The sequence below is a fragment of the Tamandua tetradactyla genome, chromosome 10 (assembly GCF_023851605.1).
Source record: "Tamandua tetradactyla isolate mTamTet1 chromosome 10, mTamTet1.pri, whole genome shotgun sequence".
Lineage (NCBI taxonomy): Eukaryota > Metazoa > Chordata > Mammalia > Pilosa > Myrmecophagidae > Tamandua > Tamandua tetradactyla.
The window spans coordinates 9748421-9756743 of record NC_135336.1 but is presented as its reverse complement, the minus strand read 5'-3'; the positions used below and the strand labels follow the sequence as shown (position 1 = coordinate 9756743).

The window sequence follows — 8323 nt, the reverse complement described above, 5'->3', positions numbered from 1 at the left end:
AAAGGGACAAAAAATTCTCTTCCCCAAGATGAGGAGTGAGCTCTAGGGCAGTTAGTAAATAGCCAGGAACTGTTTGGGTAAATTCTGTGACCAGACACACATTGCACATCTATCTGGAATGGGTGGAAGAGCCAAGATCACAATGCAGAACTGTAAGTAAGTCTTCCAAACCATGGAGGTTGAGGTGCCTCACCTACTGCCACAGCAAGCTGTTCTGTAAACACTTCACTGTGGGGAAAAGAAGCAGCCTCTACAAGGGCCAAGGCAAGGACAGCTCAAGCAAGTTCCAACTGAGGACTTAATTAACTAATTCAGACTGGTGAATACAAGTCCTGAGCACAGATGAACCCAGAACAAACAAGAAAGGAACTCTGCAGTCTCTCCTAGCAGAAAAGAGGCAGGGCTGTCAAAAAAAAAAAAAGAAGCTTTTGGAGTGGGCTGAGCTCAGAATTCTGGAAAAGGCTGTACCCCCAAGAAAAGAGATACATAGAGTCAGGTGCCAACTCTGCCTCTTGAATGTCAAGCCCAGGGCCTGGGGACCATCTCTGAAAAGGACTTTTTAAAATGGTTGTAGCAGTCATTAAAGAGAGCCCCTGGAATTTTCAATTGCCAGCACTGACCCAGGCAAGGGTGGAGTTAAGGTATGTCTGAGAGAGAAAGTAACTAGTCAGTGGAGGAGATAATTCCCTAAAATGCATATCTTCCCCAAGGAAAAGGTTGGGGAAAGTTCTAGCATAAGTGGCAGCTCTCAGTCAGAGAATTCAGACCCCAGAGACTGGAAAATAGAAACAACTTAAGTCTGTTTTCTACCTCAGCCTCTGTCTCAACCATTCCTCTGGCAGGGACAGGGTCTACTGAAAATTGAAGGCACTGTACCACTTTATGCTGGTTGGACCTGTGGGCTGACAAGAGCCATGCTGGGCAGGATAGGGAAAGCACTGAGTCAAGAGGCTTCACAGGAAAGAGACGACCTGCTGAGTCTCATCCTCAGGGAAATTTGATACTGATTACACCTTCTTCCCAAGACCTAGGTCTGTCTTGCCTTGGAAATCTCACTGGGGTCAATCACATCTTGTGGAGACCTTCCTCAAAAAAAGGTTCCATATAGGCAGGGCAAGAGCCAGAAAAACAAGAGCTGAAAAATTCTCATCAGTTAAACAGAAGCTAAGCTAGATGTCTAGAATAAGTTGAACTGAATGTCAAAGAACAGATAGAGAGCAGAGTCAACCAACAAGAAAACCCTAGGTAAAAGGAGAGAAAATGACCTCCAGAATAAACTAATCAAGGAAATCAGATGCAGAAGCACCAGCAAAAAATTGTGAGACATAGGAAGCATGAAACATATGGCCCAGTCAAAGCAACAAACTAACACTTCAAACAAGATACCAGGGTTGAAACAACTAATTAAAGATGTTCAAACAAATCTTCTAAATCAAATCAACATGCTGATGGAAGATACAGCAAAAGAGATGAAGGATATAAAGAAGACACAGGGTGTCCATACAGAAGAACTTGGAAGTTTGGAAAAACAAATGGAAGAACTTATGGGAATGAAAGGCACAATAGAAGAGATGAAAAACAGGATGAAGACATGAAACAGCAGAGTTGAAGAAGCAGAAGAAAGGATTAGTGAACTAGAGGACAGAACATCTGAAATCTTACACACAAAAGAACAGACAGGGAAAAGAATGAAAAATTTCAACAGGGTCTCAGGAAATTGAATGACAAAATGAAATGCACAAATTTTTCTATTATGGGTGTCTCAGAGGATGAAAAAAAAGGAAAAGAGGAAGAAATAATAATGGAGGAAATAATCACTGAAAATTTCCCAATTCTTAAGAAAGACGTAAAATTGCACATCAGTAAGCACAGATCTGAATAGATCTACTCCAAGACACTTACTAATCAAAGACCAGGGGTGGGACAGCAGAGTAATGATCATGGCTCTTGACTAGCGAATTTGAATCACTGCAAGTCCTACTCTTAGGGAAGCCATTGTTTCAACCTGCCTGGGACAAAGATGGCAGTAGCTATTGTTTCAAAGTGCCCCATATAGGGGGAAGTGGCAATGGAGACTTAAGGATGCTGTGGAGGACATTTAGCTTAAGAGATACATTTCTGGACAACCCAGGAAAGTTCAGCTTTTGGGGAGCTGTTAGAGAAACTTTTGGCACCCTTCCTGGTATCCTTCTCTACACACTTCTGAGAAGGTCTGCATTCACTTTGTGAGTCCCTGGTCCTGTTTTGGCTTAGAAAAACTGATTTAGGAATGTCCTCTCCAATGTGAGCTCTCCTCCCAGAATTTTTCCTCCAGGCAAAAGCATCTTGAGACAACCATTGGAATGTAAATATCAACAGAGGCAGACAGTCTAGGGCAAAGCCCTGCTGGCTTCAAACACCTAGGAGAGGGAAGTCTGCTTCTTGGGAAACAGAGGGGACCTTCAAGCTCCTGTAAACAGAGGAACTCCAAAACAATTAACATGCAAAAGACCAGAACAAGACAGAGTCCCGGAAATACAAGGAAAACCCTGCACATGCATTGACCTTGGGTATTCCTTTCTTATAGGAGGCCTGAAGCTCATGAAAATCTGTTTTATCCCTAGTTTGTTACAAAATCAAGACACAGACATCACAGGTAATAAATCCCAGAGTTACAAATTTAAAATATTTAGGTGTATAATGTACAATAAAAGAATACAAGAAAAACAAAAACACAAGAAAAGATGGTCCTTCCCAAGGAAGACAATAAATAAGTAGCCAGAAAACCAAACCAAACCAAACAAAAACCAATGAAAAACACCAGAATGTGGACATACCAAACAAAGCTTTGTAAAAAATGAACTTAATGTTCTGAAAGGTGATCATGGTGATGAATATACAACTATGTCATGATATTGTGACTTACTGATTATATACCAAGAATGGAATGATCATATGGTAAGGATATTCGTGTTTATATGTTGTTATGTTTAAAAAATTTTGTTTTAAAAATGAACTTAAAAATGCTCAAGGTGGGAGTGGGGGGAGGTGGGTGTAAGGGTAGTTCAGTGTAGAATTCTCGCCTGCCATGAAGGAGACCCGGGTTTGATTTCCCGTTTGTTTACTTCCAAAACAAACAAACAAGCAAAACAAAGAACAAACAAAAATTCAACAAATGGTTCTGCAATAATGGGATACTCACATGGGAAAAATAATGAAATGTTTGTATGTTTTGTACAGCATACAAAAACAAACAAACAAACAAAATAAAATGCTCCAGGGGGTACCTCAGGCAGCCTCACGAGGTGGAAGTAGCTGGGCATGGGGCCTGCGTGAGGGTAGTGGCTGGCTGGACTCCCTCCCTGCAAGGGGAGAATCTGAGGGTCCCTGGAAATAATGGAGAGGATGGTCCCTCTGATGAACCCGTCACTCATTTGTGATGACCGTGCCTCCTTTTCAGTGCAGTGCCGGGACCCGAATGAGAAGTAAGTTGCTGCCCCAGATTCCAAAATAAAAGAGGAGAGAAGGTGACAAAACTGTGGGTGTGTGAGCCAAGGATGGACCACGGGGAAGACTCCAAAAGTGCCTGGTGGGAGAGCCCACAGGTCTGTGGGGAAGAAGCCATGGGAGGACCAGGAACATTGGCCGGTGAACCAGACAGGACGTAGAGCCAGAAACACCAGCTGCCAGCTGGCCATGTGGGTGGCAGGGACAGTGAACCATTTCTGGAGAACTTGTGGCTATAGTCCAGGAAATGAAACAATACTTCCCATTGGAGCAACATAGTAAACCAAGCACCCTGGATGCCTCACTTATGTCCTTCACTGTATAAATAGTATGCAAACAAGCAAAGAGCTTTTTCCAGATTCTCAGTCAACATGGAGCACCTCAAGCAGATGTGACCATGTACCATGTTGAGATGCTGGCCACTATTGCTTCAGAACACACTTCCAAAAACACATTCCAATACCTACTACTTCAAGTTGTAACGATTGGATTTTACAGGACAGGATACCTTTGTGGCAGTGTTTTCATTTCTGTCTGGAGGGGTAGTGCACATTTCTGAACAGGCTACTTCAATCCTGAGTTGCAAAGAAGATTTATTGGTGTCCTCTCATTTTATCAAACTGCTTACCCCTCAAGATGTGAGGGTGTTCTACACACACACTGCTTACGCTCAGCTTCCTTTCTGGAAACAACTGGACCCAAAAAGCATCACAGTATAACTGTGCTCCAGTGAAATCCTTTTTCTGCAAGATCCGTGTGGAGGTGGAGACAGAGAGCAAGAGAAATATTACTACCCATTCCGGATTATCCCCTATTTGATCCACATACATGGCTCTGTCCAGCCAGAGCCTGAGCCTTGCTGTCTTTACTGTTTGAGAATATTCACTCTTGTTATGAAGCTTCTTGAACACCAGAGGATCAAAGACTATTTACCACAATGCATACCACAGGGTGTATTTTTCTTGAAGTAAATGAAAGGGCAGTGCCCCTGCTGGGTTACCTCCCTCAGGACCTGGTCGGAAGTCCATCCTTTTGTATTTCCACCCAGGAGATTGTGTGCTGATGGTTGTCACACATCAAAAAGTTTCGATGTTTCGAAGCATGCAGGCCAGCCTCCCTTTGAACATTCACCCATTAGATTTTTTACTTAAAGTGGAGATTACATCATACTGGATTCCAGTTGGTCCAACTTTGTGAACCCATGGAGTCAGAAGGTTTCCTTCATTATTGGCCAGCATAAAGTTTAAACGAGTCCACTAAATGAGGCTGTTTTGCTACAAGAATAAAAAAGATGAACAATAATGACAAAGACATAACAAAATTACATTAACCAATTCACAAGCTTCTCTTGCAGCCATTTCAAATGAGTGGCTACGGAAGCCTCAGAAGCAGTGACTCCCCAGACCCTAACATTAATGTGGCATCTTTGAGAGAGTCCAGTGGACACTGCATAGAGAAGCCACAGAAGAAGCCAATGACCTTGCAGTAAACCTATGCCAGTGCCAACAACATAAAGAATGTGGGTCAGCAGCTTTACATCAATTCACTGACCAAATCACCAAACAAGCAAGTGATGTTTCTTCTTTCCAGACACGGGAAAATAATAGCATGTGCACTGAGTCTTGTGAGGATTTGAGAAAAGATCAGGATAGCCCATTCTATCAGCAAATAAACTATATTGATAGTATTATCAGATATCTGAAGAACTGCAATAATATTCTAGCTTTGAAGAGAAAGTATATATCCTGTACAAATACAACATCTTCATTCTCAGTAGATGACAAGCAAAACTGTGAGACAGGTGTCAAGGCATTGCCAGTTCTTTCTCAGACCCTTGTCATCACTAAACCAAGAATGACAGCCAATAGGCTGTCCACAGACACAGTGGAGAGGGCCTTCTAGACCTTCCCCACCAAGGTCCTGAGCTGAGTGTAGGGTTTGAGCCAGTGCAGATGCAGCAGCACCATCCTGCATGCCCCCACCCCCACTGGAGTCAGAACTGACTGCAGTCGAGGATGCCACCTCAGCCTATGAGCCATGTACCCCCACTGCCCAGGCAGCATCTCTGACCTCTGAAGAATTTAGACAAGTAGGGCTCATGAAAGCTGTTCTGTCAGCCCACAAACAGAAAGAAGAAAGAAATTATGTTGATAAATTCTGAAAAAAGATCTTGTCATCACCCTACAGCTCTTATCTACAGCAAGAAAGCAGAAGCAAAGTTAAATATTCCCAGGTTCAAGGAGATTCTCCTTCTAAGCAGACCAGATCAGCTGGATGCAAGAAAGGGAAGCACAAATGTAAGAAACTACTGGTACCATCAGACAGCAGTAACTCTTGTGATAACATCTTTTCTCATGCTAGAGGAGTGGTTTCAGAAAATGCAAGTCTGGTGCACCTCCAGCACCTCCTCTCTGCATGCTTCTGGCCTCAGACTCCCTTCTGCAGCAATGGTCCCCAGTCAGGCACCTTGCCCAGTGCCAGCTTTCCCCCTCCCAGCCATACCAACACTGGAGAGAGAAGATACCTCAGTAGCTGCCCTGGAATATCTGCTTGCACCACTCTCCCCAGCAGCTTAAAGTCTCTCCCAGCTTGACTGTAAGGTATTCATGTAAAGTATTCTTACATGAATATTTTTATGACCATTTCCCTGCACAAAACCCCTACCTATCCTCTATTATCATCATCATTCTCTATATGTTCATTCTTGTGAGCAGCAGGCTCTTCTGAATTGTCATCAATATCATCAATATCATCAGTGACTCAAAACCTGGAGCCACTATCCTCTCATGAATCAACACTGAGTTGAGAAAAAATGGGAGACATAAAGTGAGAGCACCCTTTTATTAACTCAAGGAGCAGCTCACCACTACAGTTAAATTTACTTGGAGGAAATGCCCAGATCTTCTGGATCTCCAGATGAGATGAGAAGGGATATTTGCCCAGAAGCTGAGTATCAATATGTTACAGGTGGTGGCGGGAGGGAAGGTCACTCTTCACTTCAGAAGGACTTTCCACGGGAAACCAGTTCTGCAGCATGAAGGAGTGGATCAATGGGACGACCTCTTCACACCCTGCTGCCAGGGGATTACTATAAAATGGTAATCCAATTTTGGCACCAATGTGGAAACATTCTATTTCTTTTTTCTTTTTGTAAGCTTTATTGGGGTATGATTTATCTAAATAAAATTCACCAGATTTAGTTGTACAAAGCAGGAATTTTTACAAATGTATATATTGCTGTAACTACCACTCAGTCACAATGTAGAACATTTCCATCTTTCCAAAAAGTTCTTGTGATGCTTGCAGCCAGACACCTCAGGGTCTCAATTCCAGTGATAATATACTAAAATACCAAAGTGTCCAGGTTTCAACAAAAGGTTACAAAACATACAAAGAAACACTATGCTACAGCCTAGAAAAAAGAAGATTAACACTTTAGAACCCATCAATGAGGAGGACCAACCTGGGACATTCCAGACAATGACTTTCTAAAAATGGTCTTAAATATTCTCAGATGGCTAAAGGAAATTGTGGGCAAAGAACTAAAGGAAATCAGGAAAAGCATAGGTGAATACAAAGAGAATATCAATATAGAGATGGGCATTATGAAAAAGAACTAAACAGAGCTAAAACCACAGCAGCAGAAATTAAAAATTCTCTAGATGGATTTCAATTGCAAATTGGAGTTGGCAGAAGAAAGAATCGGTGAACTCCAAGATGAAACTCTTGAAATCATTCGGTCTGAGGAGCAGAAAGAGGAAATAATGAAGAAAAGTAAATAGAGCCTGAGGAAACTATGGACACTATCAAGTGTGCCAATATGTGCATTCTTGGAGTTTCAGAAAGAGAAGATGGAGAGAAAGGAGCAGAGAGAATGTTCATAAAAATAATGCATGAAAATTTCCCAAATTTAACAAAAGACATGAAGTTCCCACAAGATAACCCAAATAGACCCATATTACACCATATTATAATAAACCGTTGAATGCCAATGAGAGAGAATTCTGAAAGCTGCAGGAAAGAAGCAACATGTTGTACAAGAGAGTCTCAGTAAGATGAAGTGCCAATTTCTCTTCAGAAACCTTGGAGGCAAGATGGCAGTGGGAAGACATATTTAAAAGTGCTGAAAGCAAACAACTGCCCACCAACAATTTTACATCTAGCTAAACAATTGTAATTCTTAACATACATCTAGCTAAACTGTCTTTCAAAAAATGAGGGTGAGATTAAGGCATTCCTAGATAAACAAAAGCTGAGGGAGTTCATCACTACTAGCCTGGCCCTATGAGATGTGCCAAAGGGAGTTCTGCAGGTTTAAAGAAAAGAATAGTGGACAAAAGACTGAAGTCACGTGAAAAATAAAGATCTCTGGAACAGTGACAGCAGTATGTACTTCACTATCAGTGATTATTGTTCTGAAATCTCCCAGAATGGACAGAAGTCTCAGGATGTACAAGAAAAAAAAAATCCCAATTTAGCTGAGGAGCTCATCTGGAGAACGATAGAGCAGATGCCTGAGTGCATTCTGATGACATATCAGGTGACTGAGAGGGTTGTACTGAAAGAAGACCTAGAAAAACTAGAAAGCATGAGGCAGCAACAGCCTGTTTTCTCTTGCACAGAGGGAGGAGCTTACCCAGGTTTGGATTCACAGCCAGATGATCCCCCGGGAAATAAACATCCAGGGCTAAGTTGCTTGTGCGAACAAAGATTCAGTTGTTTTTCTGTGGACTCCTGTGAGCAGAATGCAGCCGGGAACAGCAGTTAAGTGACTGTGAAGATGTTTTTCACTCCCTTAAGAGGGGGACCGTTGAGCTTCTTTTTTATCTCCTTAAAT

At 42.2% G+C, this 8323-nt stretch overlaps 1 pseudogene; it reads left to right on the top strand.

The window, feature by feature from the left end:
* The first annotated feature begins 2957 nt into the window (after positions 1-2957).
* On the top strand, positions 2958-5388 carry LOC143648808 (period circadian protein homolog 3 pseudogene; annotated as a pseudogene).
* Positions 5389-8323: the final 2935 nt, after the last annotated feature.